Source organism: Acanthochromis polyacanthus, chromosome 17, assembly GCF_021347895.1.
Source record: "Acanthochromis polyacanthus isolate Apoly-LR-REF ecotype Palm Island chromosome 17, KAUST_Apoly_ChrSc, whole genome shotgun sequence".
Lineage (NCBI taxonomy): Eukaryota > Metazoa > Chordata > Actinopteri > Pomacentridae > Acanthochromis > Acanthochromis polyacanthus.
This window is the reverse complement of record NC_067129.1, coordinates 13,007,219-13,032,973: the sequence shown is the minus strand read 5'-3', so window position 1 is coordinate 13,032,973 and position 25,755 is coordinate 13,007,219. Positions and strand designations below refer to the sequence as shown.

Sequence of the window (25,755 nt, the reverse complement as noted above, 5' to 3'; positions counted from 1 at the left end):
GAAGATACACAGACAAGTACAGATGGTATATAGTAGTTGCATTGTGGTTAGCAGTAGTAGAAAGTACATTTACTTAAGAGGGAAATATTTTACTTTCTGCTTTGTTACATCTATTTGACAGGTTTGGATGACGAGTGATTTCCAACCCTTTCCCCCATAGTTTTGCTTAGCCAGATTATTCTGCAACTGACAATGGTCTGACTGCACCTCATCATAGTTTTGTTCAGGATGCAGCAGTGTATCAAAATAGTCATGGGTACAATTATTTTGGTGGAAAATTTGCACACAGGGAGGCAAGCACTGCCACTCAAATGGCTAAGACACACAAAAAAAGCTAGCACCACTAGTTCCTGCATGAGACAAACTTGAAATTTTCAGTGTGGTAAGTTGCTAGGACAAAGGTTGTTGTTGTTGTTGTTTGTGTTTCTACGGTTATTTTCCAGCTAATACTTGCTATTAATTGAGTCAGACTAAATTTCAAATGTGTGAGTTGTTTTACAGCTGCACCAAATACCAATTTTTCTCTCCAAACATCTTAAATGGTTTAATTTTGGTGATCAAGTATCACACTAAAAATGAAAAGTCAGACAAAAATGGCAAAATCTGAAAACAGATTGGTGGATCACGGCTTAGTTTCTTTCTTTTTCCTCTAAAGTTAAAACTCTCACAACCTGTGTCTTTCTATATTAAGTGGATATAAAATAGTTCAAACCTGCTCCAACCACAGCAGCTATAACAGTAAAATTCTGCAGACACACTGATGCTTCAACATTAATATTCCAGTAATGCTAAATATAATCATAAATCAGTTCCGAAAGAGAAAAGTAGTACTTTTGACCGACATTTCTCTACCGATGTGTATGCGCCTTTGCTTCAGTCGGGATTTCCATGCAGGACTTTAGCTTGTAATGGAGTATTTTTTACATTGCTGTGTCTTCCACTAAATGGTAGTTTAGTATGTACACAGCACATTTTGCTGCTGTATATGTGAAACTAATGCATCTGTGCAATAAGGCTAAAAAAGCGCACTGCTAATGGTGCACTCAAATGTAGAACGATGAATGTAAGCTGTCATAACACAGTGAACTGTGGCATTGCCCATACATTTTAAGGCTTTTCGTGTCATTGATAGTCAACAATATTTACTCAAAATAATATACACCCCCTGTCAAAAGTTTTAGGACACTTTCTCATTCAAATAAAGTAGAACCTGTCGTACAACTTTTGACAGGGGGTGTATCTACCAAATTTGGTACTCATATGCAGCACATCAGGCTGAACAAAAAAGTCAGTGACAGTCCCATTCCAAACCCAACAGGAAGTGAGCTATTTTGCATTGAATGTCAGATTTTGCCCATTTTTCTTTTTTTTCTAGAGCGAACTCCTCCTAGAAGGAAACTCCAATTCACCTCAAATTCGGCCAGTACATACAGGAGGCCTTCATGATCCAAAGTTATTAATATCTTTTTCCATAGTCAAAGGGCGTGTCCGTGGCGGCCTCTGGAATTTTGATCCTTCGCCATGAAATTTCAGATGCTGTGTAAATGCCCTGAACCTGCTCCAATCTGCCTGAAACTTTACATGCATGATCAGAGTCCTGCCCTGATCACATCCATATGATGAAATACACCCTCTGTCAAAAGTTGTAGGACAGGTTCTACTTTATTTGAATGAGACAGTGTCCTAAAACTTTTGACAGGGGGTGTATTTTGTCTGCACTGCATTGCCATGTAAGTCTTAACCGCCACACCAACAGAGACATTTTGAAAAGCATTGAAATTTATTCTCCAGCTTTTCCACATGTGATTAAATGACATTCTAAATAATGTTTCATACTGTTGGAATAGCTTCCTCCATCTGAGATATATTGTGAGGTTTTTAAATGTGGTTCACAAGTTTCTGATGTCTTTTACACATAAAAGTCCTGGGAAAAAACATGGATGAATTAACCTTACGTTGTTGATGCTAGATGATTCAAATTTAGTTTAAATGATTTTCGAAACAGAAGAATATCTTGACAAACGCATAAACGCAACAGAGTGTTTATATGTTAGCACAAAGTCTGCAGGGTGTGTGAAGATTTTTACTCATACAGGTCACCACTTAGAAGAAGTGCTTCTGATGCAAAAAAAAAAAAAAAAAAAAAAACACAAACAAATTCCCCTGCTTTATGCATCCAGCTAACACACAAAAATGTTAGCATTCATTTGAGGCTGTGTTTTCTTTGTCCAGTAATCTCTGTTCATGTAAATTTGTTTTGGTCTCTACCAACTGCTGTAAAAAAGACAGTATTCAGATTTTTAGCCTGATGGATGGTCCACGCTGATGGAACAGCTGTTGTAACACAATGGCAGGTACCGAGTGGAATGCAGACATTGTTAAAGTTATTAGTTACAAAATGTTTGCCTGGACAGACGTCTAAGCAGCTTGTCTGGCTTTTCATGCTTGCAGACCTCAAATATATTCAGAATATGATAACGTCACAGATCAGATCATGAGCACCTGAGGGTGACAAGGTTCCATGATAATCTTTACAGTACTTACTTCAGATAAAAAAAAAAACAGCAATAAGCTACAGAAAAAAATACATTTATAAATGTCTTGTCATCTTGGCATTACAAGGGAACAAAAAATGGAGTATTCATAAAAATTTTTTCGTTGTGTGTTTTACTCTCATTTTAAAATCAGCCGCTCCAAAGTTCATATTGAGCTAGAAGAATTCCAAGAGATTTTCAGGATTACATTCCTAAAAGACTTGAGAAAGGAGAAAGGAAAGCAAAGTTGTTTTTTTCACAGATTGCAGTCAGTCGAACACTTTGGATTGGACTGTACATACTTTTGCCACAACATAAATATCTACCCATTATGAAAAAGACTCACAGCATGAGCTAAAACATTGTTGTGATGCAAGGAAAGCTCTGGACACAACTAAGTTGTTAATGCTTCCTAATTCTGCTCTAATGTGCTGCACCACAGAGTTAATGTACTACCAGTTTAGTTCTACATGAGTGGTTTAACCACTCCACTGTGACAGATATTTTTTACACAGTTGTCAATGTCTGTTTAACATACCCTTTGATTTCACACACACCAAAGCAAAGCTTTGCATGATTATACATTTCCATGCCCTAATACAGAATTATGTCTGGGCTCATGGAGAATAATGGGCTTACTCTAAGTTCATCTGGATAAGAACTAGGAGAACAAGTCTGCAATACCATGCAGTTTAAGGCTTGTAATTTCTATCTATATAATAATAATAATATATTCCTTTATAATGTAAACTACTCAGACAAAAAAATGTTTCTCACGTTGAATCTGGAGAAGTTGGAGGAGTAACAGTCAGCATGGAACGCCACCAGACAAGGATAAAACAATGGCATGCTTGGAATGTTTTTGTTTTCTTTGCTTAAACCCGATTATGGAAAATATGCACATAAGAAATCCATACCAAAATATGTATCAGGCATTTATAATTAGGTTTATTTCCTTGTGGTGTTGATTTTTTGTTTTAATAATTAGTATTATATTTATATCTATATCTGGTTAGTAATATGTATATGTTTCTATATTTGAGGTAAAATGTTTTCATTTAATTTGAGCTAAAATGGACATATATATATGTTTACTAATATCCATTTAGCATATTTTGTTGATTCTTTTGCCAGTTCTGGTGCATGAAAACTCTTTTTCTAAACTGTTGTCAACCAAAGCTATATGGATTTGCACTGCAAGAAATTTCAGGTCAACATTTCCTTGATTACAGAAACATTAATGCTTTCTATATGCAACACCATCCTTGTGTCTGAAACCAGTGATTACAGCATCATGCCTGCAACGCTTCAGCTTGCAAACAGCTGGTTGAAATCAGGCAACAGACAGGGCAGCAGGACTGGGTCGGTTGGCGGTGTGAATGCAGATTAGTCTTACAGTTGGTAACTAATCTCACAACCAATAATCTCCATTAATCTCTGGCTTGCATGAATTCATATACTGGGATAAAAGCTGCCTTTGGAACAACAAAACTATGTAGAGCAGCGTTTTAGCATTTCCACTGAGGAAATTTACATGTGCTATTGTCTTATCTTATAAGCATGAAGTCACAGGATCAGAATTGGGTATTTGTGTGTGATTCCACAGCTACATCCACAAGGTCTGGATGAAGAATGTGTCCTATATCAAAGTAATGAACAGTGTGTCTATATTTAGAGAGCACTTAGCAGCTAATTTTATGAAGTCTTTGATGGACAATATGATATGATAGCAAGAATACTTTGATGAGGACAGGGACAGTTAACATCTCGAAGTACCTATATTACCATGTTTAATCATTATTTAGTTATATTGTCTGTTTGTATTGGCTACAGTTACTCCTAAAGAGTTTTAAAACCACATATATTCCACTTTAGAATTGCTGTAACATTAATGTGAGGTTTAAAAGAAAAGGAAAAACGGGCAGAAAATGTTGCACTTCCCAGAACAGAAGCCGAAAAAAATTATAGCAGAGTATTTTAGCTTTAGCCTCTTTGATTCCAGTTTACTCCCAGCCTCTCTGAATTTTTTGACCCATTGAAGAATGTTGCCTTCACCACAATGAGGCAGTATATGATCAGGATCAGGAAGCAGGAGAAACACCGAAAAGTTGAAAGGGATGAGCCTGTTGGGAATTTCACAGCAGTTGTTGGACTCCCTGCCCCTGCTGGAGCAGTGTCAAAAACACTCAAAAGCCCACAGTCACGGCACAGTCCTGAAGATATGTACAGAATAACAACTGTGAAAGTCACTGCCATTAGAATTTCACTTTGATCACAAAAGGAAGTGATCTTTCAAGTGTTAGACCCGAGCTGTTGATTCTGCAGTCGGCCATAAGCGGACGAGTTCTTTGGTATAAACCAACTATAATGGTGTCCCTGGAGGAGAGGCAATCATGTACATTGTTAGACTGAGGACAAAAAGATGCCCAGTAGTAAGTCTGTGCAGACAGTTGTGTAGATAAACACATCCATGGCTGCACCTAGTGCTCAGTGTTCTGGAAATACAAAGGAGTAACTTTTAAATCAAACAGCATCAGAATAGATGATCCTTCACAAACATCAGGACTTTCCAGTTAGCATTGAACTATATATTGGAGAATTGTGCCAAAATTAAAAGATCGCTACAAAGAAATCAAATAAAAACACAAAACCAGAACATGAACTTGCTTTTCCCACCTGATACCACCATTTACTGTGTTTGTATCGACCTGCTCTTTATGACTTGTGTCTTACTGCGTTGTGAAGGCAGTTTAAGTTTACCCAGGCTTTTGAATCATTCAGTAATTTGCAGCTATCTTGGGTTGCAATACTTTTCCTTCACAGGCTGCAGCCAGTGCATGTAATTAAATATTTAGAGCGTTTTTCTTTTTTCTGTGCACAGCATGAAAGGTTGTCGACAAAATTAACCCCATAAAGTCACAACTTGTATCGGCATCAAACCGTAAATCAAGGGGCCAGAGTTAAAATAAAGCACATCCATAATCCACAAATATGAAATTTAAACATAAACCATCTGGTGTAGGATGCACACAGAAGTACAGAAAACGTGTGTCTTCTTCTTCAGACTGTGTTTCAACATTACATACATCAAACCATGGATTTGTCATTTTACAACCAGAGAACAAGACGAGAACAGAAAAGAAATCAATCATTCACCACCATTAATAAAACATTGCTGTCTGTCTGTTTGGCCATGGAGTATGTTCAGAAAAGACTGTAATTTTATTCCCATAAATCTGAACTACATGAACAGTTTTTACAACAGACTGACTGATTCTTGAGGAAGAAACAAATCGCTCCCTATAATTTATATCATGGGTGTTGTCTGTCTTTCACATGCATTTGGCTCTGTTTAAATCGATCAGCAGCTCCGATATTAACCCTGTTTGGTCTGCTAATCTGGCTCTGGATCGATGCATGTAAATGGCATAACTCTGAAATACCCAGGTAAGCTCATTTTCCAGTGATCTGAAACCTGGTTAAGCTGCTTGGCTGGCTATAATATTAAACTAGCTCCCGTGGCATGTAAAAATCCCTTTTCTATCCACTGCTGGTGCTGTTTGTCTCTGCAGACTGACACAGGTTTGGATCCAAGTTTGATGGATACTTTTTATGACTGCTATAATTGCCTGTAACCGAAGGCTTGTGGTCAGGAGTTTCAAGATCACACAAATTACTGTTGAGATCGACATTGTTTTGTCATGTTGTAGAAGTAATCTACTATTGCTCAGTCCAAGGAGGGAGGGTGAAGCTGGCGGGCACACATTTCCATGTTTTTTCGCTTGTAGATCTTTCTAGCTGTGGGCGTAACACAGAAGGAAAACACATTCCATAAACTGGTTTATAGATGACAATAGGGTTCCTTAATCACAAGGCATCAAAGGTTTGTGTAAACAGCTTCAGGTCCTCGATGTCACCTTTAGTTTATTTATAGTCCATTTTTTTCTTAAACAGCATGCATTGCTTTGTTTCTGATGTCAAGCAATAACCTGCTGAGGGACAGGAGGTACAACTTGAGCAATGCTACTCCTATTTTTTTTTTTCCAATTCAGATGGAATACAACGTACTGATAAGCTGGAAGAAACGGCACGAAAGGAATGCTTGTCATGCTTGTGGAAAAATTATGAGTTGAATATGATGTTCCAGAGACAATCTGATGTGTTGCAGCTGGAATCTGGAAAGAAGAGTAACAATTGAAACTGTAAAACACAGACAAACAATGCCAAAGTTGTTGTAGTATAACGACACCCAACTTTTATTTTTAAACAGTAAGAAGCAGGCTGTTTTAAGCGATTTTACAGTATATGACACTTGCTTATATTTGTGATGGTGTGTGTCTTTTTGTGTTTGGTTAATGCCGCTGTGGTAATTAGTCTGTTTAAAATTGCATATAAGTTGGTGTTTAGGATATCTAGCTTGGAGACTTGTTTCTTTTGCAACAGGTTGCACATGAAACCTGCTTGTCAGTTATCCATCTGTAGCTCTGGGTGATCCTTCGTCTCAGCGTCTGCTCACCAAGGTGTCAGGCAGATTCGCAGGAAGCAACATGACACTGAAGGACAGTGCAGGAGATAACCTTTCGCTGCAGATTCTCTCTCTCTGGCATTCATTTACTACAGGCCCCAGGCCACGGCTTCACTCTCATCAAGCACCAGTTTCTTGCCCTCTCCTGGTTTTATCTGTAGATTTGAACATGACATGTTGAATCACAATCTGATGGCAGGAACAGCAGTGTTTGGGGCTTTTTTTTTTTTAGGTCATGTCAGTGACAAATTTCCTTACAACGGAAATTTAAAAGTGCTATGCGTGTTCAGTTACAACACTATGTTTACTTACATTCTGTCAAGGTGGTATTTTTAATGGCTGTTTAAAAGCATATGTCAACTAGAATTTGTCTTGTCGAATCCGTTTGTCTGCATCAAGTTAACTGAATTCAACTTTGCAGAGTTTCATAAGGAATGTGAGCAATTTAAGTAAATTTTTCCCAGGTCTGTGTAGATGCTTGCCAGTGCTTGTGCATGTTATTCTTTGGGTAATTGTCTGAATTTCTGTAAAGTGCATTTGCTATAATTCACAGTTGGCAAGCATATGCATGTTTTCCAGCGTCATGTGGATGTGAGATGGCTGGTTTCAGAAGCTCGCCTGCATTTGAGCAGCGATTCAAGCACGATTAACGTCATGCAGCCCTGATAAAAGATCATACGCTGAAGTGAGCGTTTGTCCAAAAGTGTATTATAACTGCCAGTAATAAATGTCCAAAGACTGCTGACAGTGTCCATGACAGGAACTTCAACAAAACGATAGGGAACAAAAGGACCATGGGAAGGGCAACTGTGTTTGTGTGCAGCGTGCCGAAGTGTTGAAAAGAGGGGCTGCCGGCACTCCTGCTGGGCGCCTCCCGGTGTGTTTAAGGGACGTGTCCGGCCATGTTCACCCCACACACAGAGTACATATCCAGAGAGAAGGTTTGTTTCCTCAGGTATGTTGTAGGTGTGGATTGATGTGTGTCTTAACATGAAAAGACTTTACACAGAATGGAATGGCTTGTTAGCAGTGTTTGGAAGTGGACCAAGAGAAAATCACGGTTTCCTCGACAAGGGTCTCCTGCTTTGAGACAGAGGTTTATTTCAACAGAGTGAGAGTAAAACACACATTCATGGCAGAGTGGAGATGAATTGCCTAATTCTGTGGTCTGTGATTGAACGTAATGCAGAGGAGGAGCTGATAAAAGATTATGACACTGCTGACTCACAAAGGAATAACTCGTCAACAGCTCAACGTAGATATTCTTCAGTATTTACACTATGCATGCGGATATTTAGACACGTTTAAGTTCACCATCATCCCACTATAAGATGACTCGATACTTGACACCCACACTCACAGCAGCTCTTCTGTGTTTCTATAAACTGTGACGCCATCAAGTTGTAAATCCTGGAACTTTTCCAGAGTGAATGAAGACAGTGAAAAGACAGTAAATCTCTGCAGAGCTTTCATTCATATTTAAAAGGAAAGTGCTTCAAGTACCCTAGTAACACACCTGAATAGTTAAGCTCAGGTGCAAAATAGGTACAATGTAGAAAACATAGCTACAGCTTTAGACAATGATTAAATATTAAGTTCTGAAGTTCTTGAGATGAAGGATAAAAGCATGCGTGTCTGTCTGTGATTACTGCTGCATGTATGCTGCGTGCGGGGGTGTGTGTTTTGGTAGTAGGCTGTTCCTCTGTCCTTTACCCTTGCTTTCTTCTGACCTTCCACCAGTGCTCCTGCTCATTATTGTGTTGCTCTAATCTGGAAGGGACAGGACTGGGTGCAGAAGTGTATTTATCTTCCTGCACAAATAGGACCTCTTTCCGTCTGGTCCCTGCTCAGCTTGTTGTTGAAAGATAGTGAGCAGCGTAGAGCAAGCTTCAGTGTGTGCATATGTGTGTGTGTGTGTGTGTGTGCACGGGTGAACTGAGATGTGTCCCAGCTGGCCCACAGACCAGCACACTAACCATCACCTCACTGCAGCAAATGCAGACAAAAGAGGAATATATCTCCCTTGTGATATTGATACCCCTTAACTCCGGGGGTGTTTTACCCTAAATGAGAAAGCAACATTCCTCACAGAGGTCTGTTGTACTTGTAAAAGCCAGTAAGATCAGTGTTACAGAAAGTCCCTGTAGTGTGAGCCCTGTAGCCCTGTTTCCGCTTTTTCTCCATCACATCTGTTGGGATGTGTACTTTTGCTACGCATTGTCTAGGCATGTTTCTTTTCATTCCCTTGTTGTCTCCATGACATTAGGCTTACGAGCAGCCAGTTATCATACTGCAAGTGGCCATGGGCCAGGAAACCACTGTCGGCAAGCCAGCATTACAAAACAACACAAAATGTACTCTGAAACTTAATACAAAGGATGGCTTCTCTTTTTATCCTGTTAAAACTATGTTACGTGATTGTGAAAAAAGTACTGGTCAACAATTTGACCCCGATTTTGGAGTCACCCAGACAAGAACCCGTGCTCCTGTGTTTTTATATTTATCCACACATCGTGGTTTAGAGTGACATTGTTTCTGCCTGGCTTTTGAGAAACAATTAATACTTTGTTGGCTGAAACTCAACTATTAGGTTTTAGGATAAAGCTTTAGTACTGTGCCTCCATCATTAAGCTGCTCACACTGGCGGTGGCTTGCCTATTTAGACCAATTACAGCTAGCTTTGACCTCCTTCTTAGTACTGGGATTGTCAGTCACTGGTGCGCTTACTGGTGGGTTTAACTGCTTCTGGAGGGCTGGAGAGCATTTCTGTGTGCCTGTACAGTCATCTTGTCTCTCTGAGATGACCCGACCGCAGCCCTGGCTTCCTGTCAGCCATGTCTGGCTCGCCAGAGCGCAGTGTGAGGCCATCCTGGCACTGTCAGCCGGGGCCACTCTCTTGCCCACTTATCAAGCTCACTCAATTTGAGACCGCCTTGATCTGGGCTTATGCCGCCAAAGCATGATCTAAGCTTACACATGCGTAGTGGCCTGTTTTCCAGGAAAAGCCGACATTGGCGAAAAACAAACAAAGAGATAAGGAAGAGTCTTGATAAGGCCGAGCTCAGCCATGAGAGGCAGAAATGCAAATGATTTGACCAAGATGCTGGTTTCACTCTGTGTGAAACTCCTCACAGTGTCCTCACTGTGACATGTTTGTGCTGCTCTGAAGGCACATTCTGGAGATAAAGGACAAGTGCAGAGCGCAAAAGGAATTTGATTTGATGCGAAGAATGCAAAGCAGAGAGCGGATGCGTGTATGTTTTTGAAGGGGGGTAGTTGCTGATAAGAGCACAACCTTCCTGTGTTTTCCCTCATGTAAATTTACATTTCTGCACTTTAGAACCATGTATTAAAAGTTAATTTTTAGATTCAGATACAATCAAGTGATATTTAACATTGATTTATTTTTATTAAATCCACAATTGGAATGTTTATTTACTCATGGAGTCACGAGTTTGCTCCTGGAAATTTGTGAAGATTGGGGTAATCATTTTGAGTTCAGGATTGTGAATAATAATAGTGAGTAATCTGTATGTTTCCCACATTTAAACTGATTTGCATTAACGCCCTGTAAGGTGTATAAAACGTTTAGTCAGTCAGTTATAAAATGTTTGCGCAATGGAAAAAAAGCACACTACGAGGATGATGTTATGCTGTGATTCACAGATGTGATGCCTTGAAAGTCCATTTCGGAAATGAAGTATGCTTTTACACAGGCAAATGGTTTGTATTTGGTACACTATGAGTAGGGAAAAAAAGTCCATTTTGAACGCATCAATGACCCATGTGTTGCTTTTATTTACATGTGGATGCACCTGTGTGTTTGTATGCGTATGCGTATGTGCGTGTTTGAGCGAGTATGTTTGTATTTGAGTGTGACAGTGTATACTTTGTCAGCCTGAGGACACTTAGATTGAGTGTGTGTTGTTCTCTCTGGTGAGAGCACACATATGTGTTTGCGTGAAGACCTGGTTCTATGTGGGTGTGTGTTTGATAAACTGTGAGAGCATGTGGGAGACTGTTTGTCTATTCATCTGGGTGAGAGCGGGAGAGAGAGAGCAGAATGAGGAGGTGGAAAAGATCTGCTTCCAGCCTCTATCTTCAAGTCAATCTGCTCACAGTCACACAAACCTCTTTATCTCTGCCTTAGACAGAAGGGAGGGACACAGGCAGAGAGAGAGGGAGAGAGAGACAGACAGAAAGACAGAGACTTAGAAAATAAATACATTTAAAAGGAGGAGAGGGAATGAGAGAGAGATTCAATCAGACAGCCTTAAGAAGATAGAGCGGATTTTTGTTTAAGAGGATCAAAGTCATGCTCAGACAGCATCTGTCATTAAGAATATTTGCGCGATTTCAATTTCATAGCATTGAGCTATTATTGTCCAACTGACAGGCCCCCTTTGCTGTCGGCGAAGAAATATTTACATAGAAAGAAAGAAAACATGTAATACGTCAACTTTGGTGCTAATTTTCATCGCCTGTGTTATCAGTGAGATGAAAATTGTTTCAGTGTTTTCCACTCGAGCTACAGCGGAAGTTGAGTGGCAATTGACATCTTCTAGTTGTGTTTCTTTCAACTACACCGTGTACTCTCCCACATGCACGTACAATACGTAGAACTTTGTGTATCTCACGCAAACATGACTGCACACTCACCACACAACCATGACAGATGCCAAAGATAGGCATCGGTTTTCTGTTATGACACGAGGAGAGGCACACAGGTGTATTTCAAGGGTGGATGTAAGCATAAAAATACCCCAAAACAAATCAACATGTGCTTAATTTTAATTCTGAAACAAAGGTCTAGAAAGTGTCCAGATAAGGAAGCCGGTCGGTACGAGTTTGGAGCCACAGAGATCACGTGTGTGTGCCTGCTGGCCCGTTATTGCGGTATCATGCCCCATTGGCTGATGAGTTGCTATGCTCGTCTCTTGTTCCTCTCAGCCCCAATCAAACCTGCCACAATATGAGTCAGCGTGGCCATAAGTGGGAAAGATGGCTCTTACCATTAGATCAATCAGTTTTCAGACACATCAATCAAATTTTATCAGGTGCCGAGCCTCGTCCGAAGCAGAGGGAGGCATCGGCGGTGTCGTGTGCTTATCAAAGCTAGCTAGTGACAGATGGAGACTGGAGGAGAGCTGGAAGAACTGAACAAACTGAGAGGCTAAAGAGCTGAAATCTCATTTTCTCAGTGGCCTTGAGAGTGGAGCATGCTCAGTGCTGATGTTTGTCATCTCTCCCTCTCTGAGATGCTACTGCAGTGCTTCCCAGCAGGCTTGGCACAGGCTTACTCATGGACATCTCTCTTATGGAGTGATACAGTGGCCAGGCTGCAGCTGCTCAGTAGATACCTCTCTCTGCGTTTCTTTGTTTCACTCCGTTTCTCTTCTTTTTCTCTACTCATCGCTCTCCCGTCTTACCTGCCTTTTATTCCTGCCTCTCAAACTCTTCCTCCCATTGTATTTCTTACACATTATCTCCTACTTTCTCGCTTGCATCCTTTTTCTTCTTCCTCTCTCCCTGTCTCTCATCCTCACTCCGCCCTTCCACATCTCTCTCACATACTCTAGTTGCTACCCTTAAGACTGTGGTTACCATGGTGACAGCTATGTGCTGCGGAAACGTCAAAGAGCCGAATCCACACAGGATCACTTCCTTGTTTAACACTTTCATTCGTTCTTACTGTTTCCCTTTGATTTCTCGCTGCTTTCTGTAAAGAACAAATTGCCACGTTTGATTGAATTCGTCCATACGTTTGCTGTGTTGTGAACGAGGTACTGAGTGTGATTTCTGCTCTCTTCCTGGCATCCTGATCTCAGCTGTTGCTGAGCAGAGTCATTAGTAACACTCAGATTTGGAATCTCAGTTGACCTTGGCACAGTCAACCTTGAGAAAATAGCCCTTTCCTCAGGCCTCCAGATGTCACTGACATTGATTTGTGTCATGTCTCCCCTTAAGGGAGCTTCAACAGCCCACCCTGTGACATAAGTCTTCCATGTCTCATCACTTGCCTTTCATCTTTTGCCATTTGTTATCCATACTCTTCCACAGATACTCTATACATGTAATCACACATTGAAGGCAGTAAGATTGTCAACCAGCAATCAGGCAGCCTGTCTTTTTTGTTCCGATACCTCAGTGTGTGGTCAGCTGAGGAAGCAGATGCCTTGTTCAAAGGTGAATATCAGCAGGTGGGGCTGTTTTCTGTCATCTCATGAAGAGGACATTTAACTCCCAAATCCCTCCTTTTTTAAATATATTTTCTACTCTCTGTCCACCTCTCCTTTCCCCATTGTTTCCATTGATCCTCTTTTTCCTTTCTGCTCCCGTAGAGGTTCTGTCCTCTCCCTCACCTCTGCCCTTGCCTCACCTCTGAAGAATCAAACCTCGTCAACAGATGTGTGTTAAAAGCAGGAACTATACCCTACTTTAACCCTCCCCACACACACACAACCATACAGGCTTTGTTGGCAAAAAAGCAGACAGATGTAAACAACATAACCTAATGGCTGTTTAAAGCCATTACGTCTAAAAAGATAAACTCTGGTGCCTGTCAAAGGGCAGGAGTGCTGTTGAGCAGCATCAGTGTGATGATGTGCAGGTATGCTGTTGTTAGGAGGGAGCTGCTCAGCTCCATCATACAGGAAAGCTGTCTCCCCTTTCCTGGGAGCAAGCAAGGAGGGATTAGGAGGCAGACAGGGATGGGGTCTGTGAAGCATTTATGAGCAAGGCATACAAAGGATCCATGTAAGAACTTTTAGGGGTTCACTGCTTGTTGTTTTTTTCTTTTGGATGTGCTCTTAAAGTTTTGCTCCTCCCACACTGGCCCATTGTGCCCCTCCACCTCCAGACCCCGATCCAAGGACATCCCACGGCTGTTGAACAACAGCAGATGCTTGTGAGTAGTGTAGAAAAAAATGAGAGATTTAGATGCACATGTCCATGACCATATTTGTGTCTGGGTGTGAAAAATGGAGTTCATTTTGGACTCTTGTCGTACTTCACAAGCTCATATGCAAAAGCTCAACCTTGTACAGAGCTCATCACCCACAAAAAACCTAATTTACTTAGCTTCTGGTCTACTATGAGTCACTCCTATTCCTCCCTTTCTTGTGTATGTTCATGCAGTTTTTTTTTGCTTATTTTATTTATTGCTGCTTAGACGGACACAGATGTGGCAAATAGTGATTGTAAAACCCCTATTTTTGCATCCATACTGCTGTACACTGCATATTTTAGAATTTGTTTGCAGTTCAACTCCGTTCAACAAATTTGCAGAAACTTTGACACAAGCGCTACATATTAACTTGCACCAAATGGTCCAGTAGTTACGAACAGGACACCCTCATGTCAGTTTATGTTACATTGCACTAATTTGCATCATTTGCTTGGCTTGGAGATGGTTGTTGACATTTTGGAAGAGTAGATTGTGAAAAATCTCATACCCAATCTACATCTCGTCATCCTGAAAGTCACATTTTGTCTCTCCTGACGTCAGAAATACTCACATTTCTGACACGTAGATAAACGTGCCCACCCACAGACGTGCAGGCTTGGGAAACGAGTCTCATCTTGTTCAATAGTGGTGAAGGAAGTGAGTGTTGAGATTGGGGGGAGATAGGGCAGCAGGGGTAGCTCTCTGTCACACCGAAGCCCCTTCCAGTCCTCACCTACCTCTACTGACAGATTAGATCATCGAGAGCAGCCACTTAGAGGAGCGGAAAGGAGAGGAGAGGAAAGAGAAATTTGTTTTTTGAGTGAGGAAAAGCAACTATATTGGACCTGGTTGACGTGTCAATTCTCGGCCTCCCTTTGACCTCTCCAGGTTTCTTGCCCACAGACGAAACTTGTGCCATTGAGTGCGCTGACCTGTTGAGACATGACCCTTCTACTGCCCCTTTTCAATCCCTGCTGCCGCCGCCTACTCCCGAGAAACATCAAGAATCCTCTGAGGGCTTGACTGAGACAAACTCCGGGATGGCCCCATAGATGACTCATCTACTGATTTTTTTTTTTTTAAGCATGAGTTTCACTCAGAGTCACCCTGGTATTGTTTCCGTTTTGGTGTGTGTGTGTGTGTGTTTGTGTGTGTTTTTAGCTGCTTAGCAGGACGGTGGTTGTTCAGTCAGCATGAAATGAGAAAACCTTGCTCTGAAATAGCAGCTTAAAATAAGACTGGGATGATCGTGTAGTCACAGTTTGGGCTGCTTCAAATGAAGATGAACAGATTAGCAGCTGCGTTGTTAAAGTTCTGTTTGCATTAGATATTGTTTCACACAAATCCGAGTAGAATGTCATTTTTTCTAACTTTAAAGTCAGGCAGGGAGTTGATTACCTCTTTACGAAGCAAGGACCCCTACTGGCCTTCACCTTGGTCATGTCCTGTCCTTATTCCATCTGTCTCCTCCTTGTCCTATTTTGCTTTATGCTTCAAAGTTGCCTTGATACCTAGAAAATACCAGGGGAAAGAAAGGGTGAATCGCACACTCACCTTGAAGAATTAAAAAAAACTTTTTTGTTACAGAAATAACTCAACCTTAAGCTTGTTTTAATGTGTCTGAATCCTTATCTCTGCATGGTCATTGATGACACCTGGTAAACAGCGACAGTGAAAGAGAGAGATCCAACCGTAGGCATGCTGAAACTCGCCTGCAGTGCTCAGAGAGGCACTGACAGACGAGTGAAGTGAGGAAGGGGAGCAGCCCAAACGATGTTTTAGTGTAATTTTGCAGTAGGCAGTCTGTCACAGATTGCGATCTGACATTCGGCACCTCACACAATGCTCTCTTCCACATATCCGCAGAATCTGTGCTCAGCAAATGTGAACCAGATGTGAAGTGTTTTGGGACCTCGATATCAACCTGGCAAGGGCAGGTCTCCGCCTGAATTATCTGGGTGGGGTCAGCAGTGCAGAGGGGACAGCTTAACTGGCCTCAGTTCACATTTGCACAGGTCATTGCCAGGGAGAAGATGCTGCCTGGGTAACAGAGCTGGCTGCAAGTGGGGCAATGGAGCCTGAATGGGCCAACTTGATGTTTTTGTGTGGACTCCTTGGGACCAGTTTCGTTCTGTCGTCAGTTGTGGCTGCAGGGCCTGGAAGAGCCACTGCTTATCTGATAGATCCAGAAAGGGAACAGTTCATTGCCTTAAAGCAATGGGAAATGCCTTCCCTGCTCCTTCCCTCCCTCCCTCCCTCCCTCCCTCCCTCTTTTTTCCCTCCTTCTCTCCATATTCCCTCTCTCCCTCCCTTCCTCTCTCTCTGTCTATCCCTCTCTCGCTCTGCTCCTGCCCTGCTGAGTAGGTGGTTCCTTGCTTGATTGGTGCGAGTCTATATAGGAGGAGAGACGCTCTAACAGGCTCAGAGTCTGCTGGTGCCCACTTGCCACACGTTCCCAAAAGGACTACCTGGTTTTTTTTTTACAGGTTTTTTTGTCTCCCTACGTTCTGTGTTTTCCTGAGAGGATTTACTTTCTTCCGACAGCATGACGGAAAGCAAGAGGAAAGATAGGAAAGGGAAGAAGAGGGGGGTAAGAAGGCACAAAGGGAGAAAGAAGGCGATCCCACAGCAGGTAAAATTAAATTGAAGCTGGTTTCTGTGTAACATGTTTTTACTTGTGCGTGAGAGAGCAGGAGAGGCTGAGACAGAGAGTTGGAGGAAAAACAGAAGAGTGAGATTAAGTTTGTCTTACTCTGTTACGGAAGTGTGGGAAAAAGTCAGTATCCCCTTGGCTTGTCAGAGCTTGCCGCCAGGTTGTCACATGGATTGGTCTTCAAATACGGTCAGTGTGAAAGACGCACATCTGGTTTTGGCAGCACTTTGGAATTGTATGGAAATCAAATGATATCCCATGTGTATCAAATGAAAAAAAGTAACTTTGTAAAACAAGCTCTGGACTTCACAAAGCCAAGTACAGTTCTACTATCATCTCTGTAAAAAGTAATGACTGGTTATGACTCTGCTGTAAAGGCTTTTCTTCATGGTCTGTCACAGACCACAGTTTGGGGGGGGGGAAGAAACGTGTTATCATTAAATTTATGTTTTTATAGCAGAAAACCATATTGCTCTTTGACAGGGTTAATAATTTAAGGGTCTCTACAGTGTTTTCAGTTCTCATCCTAATTCAGAGTATGTGGTGAGTCATCCAGCATAAAATTCTGGCTGTATCTTTGCTAAAAGCTGCTTTGACATTAGAATAGCATGGGAGCTGTTTGTCTTTCAGATTCACAAAGGTAGCAATGTGCTTGCTCAGTAGTGGATCCTACAAGCTGCAGCATGTCACTGTAGTTTGACCTCAGGTCATGGGGAAGCCCAACCCCCATTTTAGTGCCACTTTTAAGGACAATACCCCGATTATAGCTGCAGTTACTATGTGCCATCCTTTTCTCGATCAGATATTCTATCCGAGACCGCATCTCTGCATCGTGGTAGTCATTTCTACCTGCTGGTGTCACCCCTGTCCGTTGCCAACAGATAACCACCCAGGCTGGGTGTAGATTTTTCAATTAATGTATTTTTTTAGGGGTTGTAGATCTTTAAATGGAACCCTTTTCACCACAAGTATTCCATTGTTGCTGTTTTTTGACATCTTGAGCTGATATGATTGTTTTATTACACATGCAAAGTTGAATATATAAATAATTCCTGGCCCTCAAGTTCGATTGTGATCTATAAACATGTAAGATAAACAGCTCCCCACACTACACCACACACAGAATATTTTCTTTGGCATCTTTGTTAATCAACGGCAGAGAACAGCTGCGTGTAGTGTGCATATTCTGGTTTATTTTCTCTGCTTTTCACAAAATTGTACAAGTCAAAACAAACTGTGCTTCAATCTTGTCATATTTTGGCAATACACATTTATTGTTGTTACTGTAAACGTCTTTGCCGCTGCCGTCCATCGACACATGTGTCAAGTCGGTTTTAAATGCATCATCCCGATGATAATCCGGGTGATGTATTCTGATTCATACGTCATGACAAGATAAGCTGATTTTGACTCATCATTTTCTTTGGGAAAATTACACTATCAAAAAAAAAATCTAACCGGATGAACGTTTATCCCGTGTGAAACGATGTGTTTAAATTGGAGCTTTCAAAGTAGGTCAAAATGAAAGCATGCTCATGGCTGATGCTTGTTATGTCTGTGCTGCCGGTACACGCAACACGTCAGGTGTGTCATGGGTCTATGGCTCCAAAATGGGTCATTCAGAAGAAAAAGGCAGGAACTAAACTGCACTTTGAGAGATAAATCATCCCTTCATTACTTCTGTCTGATCTAGATCTTTACTTTAAAAGCTGCTAAGTTTAATTACCTGCCTTATTGAGGATGTGGTTTAGCAATCATTTAAATGAGTAGAAATGTACAAAGCATCAAAACACTGTGACAGCTTTCTCTGTGTTAACCTTGATAACCTTTGTCTGTGTTTAGTTCAAGCAAAAATCTTTATCTGTCTATGCATTTTTCAGATATTGATATGTAATGTCTAATTTGGGCAGAGCAACAGTTTGCTGAGATTCAACATCACTGCCTTGAAAATATTATTTAAACTTAAATTTTTGCATTTATGCAACACTATGCTGCATTGTCTATCATATGTTATACAACCTATCGCGTGAGTGTGCATGGGTACACGTGCGTGTGGTGCTGAGGTGTGTCAAAATATAATTTCATGCAATTTAACAGGAGAGATCTTTTGACGTTGCGAGACTGTCAGTCAACCATCACAGCAGATCACAGGAGAAAAAACAAACAACGCTGTCTTGTGTTTCTCAATTTAATTTTGCGTATCAGGTTGGTTTTGCACATTTGTTTCCGTGAGTTTCTCTCACAGCAGGTATTCCTCAGCTATAATTGCCCTTTCAATGACTGCGACGACTTCAGCATTTAGACTAGAAAGTATTCCGAAGTGTTGATTTAGGGCATACTGCTGCTGAAACGTTACATGACGATTTGCTTTCACATCTCCTTCTTGAAAGCTGTGTGCATTGTGGCTGTAAGTTGACACTCTTTTGAGAAAGTTGACTTTTCTAATGAAACAGGCCCAGGGTTAGAAAAGGAGAACTTTGCCAGTTCTTCCAAAATGTTGGCCCTCATTGGACAGAAAAGACATTGGAAAAAAAGTGAAAACGATGCAAGACGTGTTCCCTGTCTTATGGGTAAACCAAATACAGCAAAATGCTACAGGTACTCCATTCATTTTGTAATCAATTCAATGTGGCATAAATGCACGTCTCTTCCTCTAAAAGTAGTAATCTGATATCCTTGTACCATCTGCCTAACCTCAATAAAGAGGCTTTTGCTGATGACGAGGCTATAATTCATAAAGCTCTACCTTGTTCTTATCGTATGCCAAGGCAAAACACAACAAGTTCCTTTCTGTGTGGCTGGGTTTGCGTGCGTTGTGAGGGTGGTAATAATTAGTTACGGACGTGAAGAGATGACTCCTTCATTTTGTGCCAGTTGCTTTTTATCGTGTACTAACACCTGCCACACCTTTCAATCGAAGCAGAACTACGTGGATTATTTAGCAACAAAATGTTTTATGGAGACCAGTATTCATAGGTTTGTGCTTGTGAAGCCTCAGACAACCACAGGTGAAATCTTGTTTCTTATAATTGCTCTTACAAAATAGCTTTTTGGTGTCCTGGTACAAACGGTTACTGAAAACATGAAAACTAATTAAAAGGAAAGCTGGGTAAAACATCATTCATATATCTGACATACATGTACAGCACTATACGGCCTGTAGAATATCTCCAAATTTACACATAGAATTTTTTTTTTTTTTGCGGTAACGTGACTGTCAGTGATGGTCTCAGAACATGACTAACTAAAACCACAAATTAGTAGGCATATAGAAGTCTGGAAGAGGAGTTCTTAACGACGTCACAAATTATGATTAACTTTAATTTGAAGGCAGTCTTTGGATGATACATTGGAAATTGCAGGTTTAACAAAAACTTCCATGAGATTTTGTGCATTTTCAGCAATTATGATTTAGGAATTTTCATGGTGTGTATGCAGGATTTCCCCGGGCCACCACCTTTTCTTTACCGTTCTCGTTTTTTGTTCTTTTTCTGAAAGTGTTAGTTGGCTAGTACTAACATAGCAGCAGTATCAAGGAAGACATTCTGATTAAATGCCTGTTCATCAATGTCAGTAGAAGATGAAGGTTCAACACTAAATGCTGTAGCAACCTGAAAGGAGACAAGACACAGTGACATGGGCATCCTGTCTTGCCCTTTCTAACTTTAATGTGCACTTCTTTTGTTGATGTCCAGCTTTCTTCAGTTGCTCATTTTTGTTGACATTTCCGTCCCATTTCAGGCATGGAAATAGACAGGTAGGGACTATCCAGTATGTGTTAGTTTGAATATTGGAATAAGCTGGGAAAGTCAAGAGCCGGAAGAACCCAACCATTATGCAAACCAAAATGAAGGATTGAAAGTTGCTGAAAGCTCTACTAACACTCTACTGGTTAATGGAACAGACTTGTCTCAATGTTTCATTGATTAAACTTGCATGATTTTTTCTTTTGTACATCACATGGCTTCCGCTTTGAGATGAATGTGAAGCAGATGATCATTTTCATAATTTTTGCATGAAACTTTTTGCAGCACAGTTGGGGCATTCAGCATAATAGTAAATACTGTGTTCCAGTATTGGGAAACTTCCTCTGCATAAATATAATGTACTAGGTAGTAAGACCACAGCAGGAACTTAATATTGTGCTCATTTGTTTAGATTTATATTGAACGAGTGTAATTTGTCCAGAGTGTACAGTGTATCTCCAATATTAGCTGAGATAGGCTCTGGGCCTCTCAGCCCTCTACAGGATGAAGTGGGTATAGCGGATGGATGGATGGATGGATGAAACCACTGTTACAAAGTTATTCATTTGATCATCAAAAAAGACTACTTTGCAGCCAAAACTAGATAAAGATCAGTAAAACCATGTAATTTATGAACAAAACTCAGCAGCCATTTCTGTATGTACCACATGTACAATGTACCAGTGGCAAAGCGTTCTAGCTCGTAGTTTCATCTTGAGTTTACACTGTGGCGCTTATAAATAAGCATCTTTGAGGACATGATTGAGGTAAAATATGTCTGATTTTTAGGTAGGCAGGTAAAGCTTACTTCGGTTGTACACGTGATTACTTCTGAAGAGATGACTCTGGACTGGCTCAGCACGTAGGTGGGTTTAGCACTAAGACATGGACAAGGTAGTCATAGACTGACTTGAGCAAAGGCGTTGATCTAGCGAAGTTTCCCAATGCATGAGCTGTAGACATTTGTGCAAACTTCTCCCAAAAATGCATCTATGTCTTGTATATCCAGAATTGTTGCAGTCCAATATGCAGTTAACTCTGCAATACTGAACTGCTCAAGCACTGTGAGCAAATATTGACAATGTTTTGCAATCACGAACTATGGATGCAAATCAGTGCAATGGCGGGGGGGGGGGGGGGGGGGGGGGGAGAAACGTGGTGAAACTTGTGGCTGCAGAATAAACATGAAACTGTAAACAAAGCTGTAATCAGTTCTGCTGCTTCTAAACAAAAATGAATGGTTTGGCTTCTTTTGGTGTTAATGAACCCAGTGTAATAGCATTTCTGATCTAGTAGTCTTTTTCCGGCGGTTCTAAGCGGGCTGTTAAGCACCTCCTTTTGAAAACAGTGGTATGTCAGTTAAACTTCTTATAGGAATGACATTCAGTGGATTAAAGCAAAAGGTTTTGTAGTGATTTTGTGTCTTTCACTGTGCAACCCAGCAAAATAGAGATGGATTATGCTGTCGAGTCACAACCGTATTTTCACTGTTTATTCTATTTTTGTGCCTGTTTAATGACTCGATGTTTGGAGAAACTCTGACTACTTTATATCTAGTGTCAGTGATGGATTGTTTAGGAAATTCATAGGAATGAGAAGTCTGAAGTTCTACTCATTAAATCACTTTTGCTTGGTTTTGATGGAAGAAAACTTGTAAGCTATCTGGAGCGGAGGTAAGATCAGAATAGCAGAAACAATTTGTATATGACATGCATTTTTGGTTGTACGAGTGCATTGAGTCATATGTAAACAGTGTGCCAGATAATTGTTTGGCGAAAGTGTATTGCTTGTGGTGGGAGTCTGTTGAAATGATCCCTTTGAACAGATGTTGTGTTACAGTGACTAGTGTGTAGTGTCTGAAGACCATTCCCACATGCAAAACCCATTTCTCTGGCTGTCTCACCATGTAATTTGTCTTTTGACAACGTGCAGAGAAGTGACATAACACCAGAGTAATCAGGGATACTTTGTCTAGAAGGGGAACACAAAGGCATGCCTCAGATTCCTTTTCTAAGCTCCTGGAAGGAAAACAGAAATGTTAACTCAATAATATGAGCAATGCATTGTTAATTCATCAAGCAACTTAGTTTTTGAACAACTTTCTGAGCCGAGGTTTCCAACTGTTACCCAAAGCATGAGCTGTTGACACGCTGGATAGGCTTCTATTCTCAAATTGGGTTTTTATAGTCCATGTCTGCAGCTGCCCCTGTGCTTCAAAAAGAGAGAATCAGGCTGTTGTTGAGGCGAGGGTTTATCATTACTGCCCAACGCTTTTTCCAACTGGTGCAATGGAAAAGGAGACAACCATTTGTCCTGAAAAAATCAGTTTATTTTCAATGATATCGACTTGTTATTTTCTTGTCGTAAAACATTAATTGCAATTAGTGTAATTAACTTGCTTTTTGTTGAGTATGCTTGACTTGATTGCACCGTAGTTAATTTGTGTTCATCAAACTGTCTTCTCTATAATTCTGTTTTTCATGTCATTCCAAAAATGAGCAACAGTCTCACTGACCAAGAGGTTTATGGATTTTACAGGCATTGGGTTTTGTTTGTATATTTTTGTGTGAGGCAGATGAAAGGCATTGTTTAACATGGATGTGAATCTTTTCATGGTTTATTGTTACAATCAGATGTATCTTAGTGTCTGATAGATCACTGTATGTTGTAGATGGAGCCGACTCTCCTACACATCTGGTTTAGTGCACTAATGAAATGTGCAGGCCTGTGTTTCTGTAAGTTCTCTAGTCAAGGACAAAGCTTGTTTAATTTGCTTGGCAAGGACAGACCTGCGTCCAGACAAAGTACCAAACATTCTTCTATATGGTGCAACCTCATTCCTGCTGTTCCCTGACTATGACTGACGAGGCTTTCCTCGGGCAGTGCGCAGGGCTGAGTTTGGCAGAGCTGAGTGTGTGTGGAAATCATGTACAGTAGTTCAATTATTCAGACTTGGGACCGTGGGCTCAGGCAGACTTTTCTAAGTTCTGTTCTGCTCTGCAACTTTTGTAAGTCATTAGTTACAGCAGTAGACAATGATTTTCTAATTAGATTAACATGAAACTTTGTGACAAACAAACATGCTTGTCGACCTTGACATGTGCACAAGTTATTGCATTGGTTAAAGTATGGTGTGCTTGCAAAACTGTGGTATTGCTAATGAAGCACATCTGGAGCATCAGGAGTCTCACGCTCCATGTATGGTCCTGCTGCAGGCTATCGATAAACCCCCGCCACTTCAGAGTTGATTTTAAATGGAAATACGCAGTATATGTTCAGCCTACATAATGTTATGACTTTCTGCAAAGCCACATTTATGATTGCTGCATAAATGAGGGTTTTATTGCCCCAAACTCTTGAGACGAACTAACTGCTCGAGCAATTGCAGCACAAAGATTCATCTTGAGACTGTAAGCTTGTTAAAGTTACGAAGCACCAAGTTACAACGGCACATCTGCCCGGCCCTGACACGTTAGAATCTCCATCTTTATTTTCCAGTTTCCAAGAATATCATCACTCACATTTTCCAACAGGATGCTGTTCACAGATAAAAGTCTCCCTGTCTTAGCAGAGTAATTTTAGTAACACATGGCTGTTACTGAACTAAAAATAGTTGCCGTTCCATTGATCTGTGTTGCTTGTGAGCTATTTTGAATTTGACATTTTGCTATCTGTGATTCCAGTGGAAATCAATGGGAACATCAGACAAACAGCTCTCTTAGAATATGCAGTATTTTGGGATAATCATGCCAGCTTAAGATGTGAGCTGCCCTTGTTTTTCAAAAGCGGTCAGTGGTGACTCCTAAAATGATCAGATATCACTCAGTTCTAGTTTCAAGCAAATTATATAATAACTTAAGTAAGCAAGAAGTGTCAGAAAATATTGTAAAGTGTGTATACAAGATGGGTGATAGTTGACTTTAACTGCATTGTGTCATTTAAATCACTACCAGCTAGAGAAGTTGTTCAATGTCTGGTACCAAAGAGATCCTCAGCTGGAACTGAGAGCTGTGACCTCTGGCTCCTATCAGGAGTATTAGTGCCAAGTGACCAGAGGAGGCAGAGCAGAGCTTCAGAGTCAGGATGTAGATGGAAGATGCACTGTCAGGACATACTGGCAAGACATACTCACAAGCTTGACTGGCATAGAGAGAGCTCCATAATACTCACATCAATCAGGCTTACACTACTTTAGAAAAGGCTACAGTTTCCATGTGCATTCTTGTGTATGTGACTGATAGTGATGATCTACACTGGCCTCTGTAGAACTGACAAGGAACCCTTCCTTTAAAACACTGCAGAAAGCTGTGATAGCGACTATTTCATAGTGGAAGTGGCAAACCTCAATTGTGAAGATACAGTTGGAGAAGCAAACCAAACTGTACCCCAAATCCATCCAAACTGTCTGCTTAAATCCACAAAGAAAATGAAAACTGCTGCATCATTAGGGCTTTTCTTTCTGTGCAGACATGACGCCTTTACCAGGCCACTGAAGTAGGACAGTCCCTTCAAAAAGAGGACAACTGGGGATAAATTTGGTGCGCCCATATTTCAGCGTTTAATTGAAGTCATTACCTATGTGTACTTCAGTTTGCTTGTCATGGTTTGTTTGTCTTCATACAGCTGTCGTCCTTTAGAAGTAATGCACAGCAAACAGCTGTAATTTGTAGGACAACTCGGTTCAACATATGCATGAAATCGTAAATGTTACACAGAGAGAGTGTGTTTGTGTGTGTGTTTGGAGGTAGCGGGGGTATCTTGGCCAGCCCCTGGATGACCCTCGTTCACCCCTTCTCTCTCGCTCCGCCCTGGATGAGTCTTCTCCTAAACATGTATGCAGCTGTCAGCTGGCAAGTGTTTGTGTGAGTGTGTGTTGTGTGTGCATGTGTGTGTTTGGATGCAGAACATTTTCAGATTTCAATTAAGCTTTTTTTTTTTTTTTTGCTTCAGAAGGGGATAAAAGGTTGCAAGAAAGAATATCAGAATATACCGATGCAGTGATGGTAGATATGAGAATACAGAATATGGCAAAAATGTTGCAAAAAGTTTTGAGTTTATGATAAAGTTCTGTAACAGACAAAAGAACTGATTAAAGCTTTTCTTCTTTCTGCTCTCATCATGACAACAAGCTTGTTGTTTCGCTATCGTAATGATACTGGCTTTTCTTGTTCGCAGGTTGCCTTCAATTGCACACGGGTTTGTGGTTGCAGATGTTTTTTCATCAGCTTGTGGATGTTTGCTAAATGTTGCTTCAGGTGTTTTTATAGCAGTAACGCCTGAGTAGAAATCAGTCTGTTTATTAGTGTGCGGCAAAGTTGATAACGTCTCTACTGACATCTGAAGGTCACTCG

General features: G+C 40.9%; 1 protein-coding gene across 2 annotated transcripts in view; it reads left to right on the top strand.

The window, feature by feature from the left end:
- Window positions 1-25,755, top strand: part of nrg2a (neuregulin 2a) — a 71,244-nt gene that overhangs the window by 5,574 nt on the left and 39,915 nt on the right. The window lies entirely within an intron of this gene.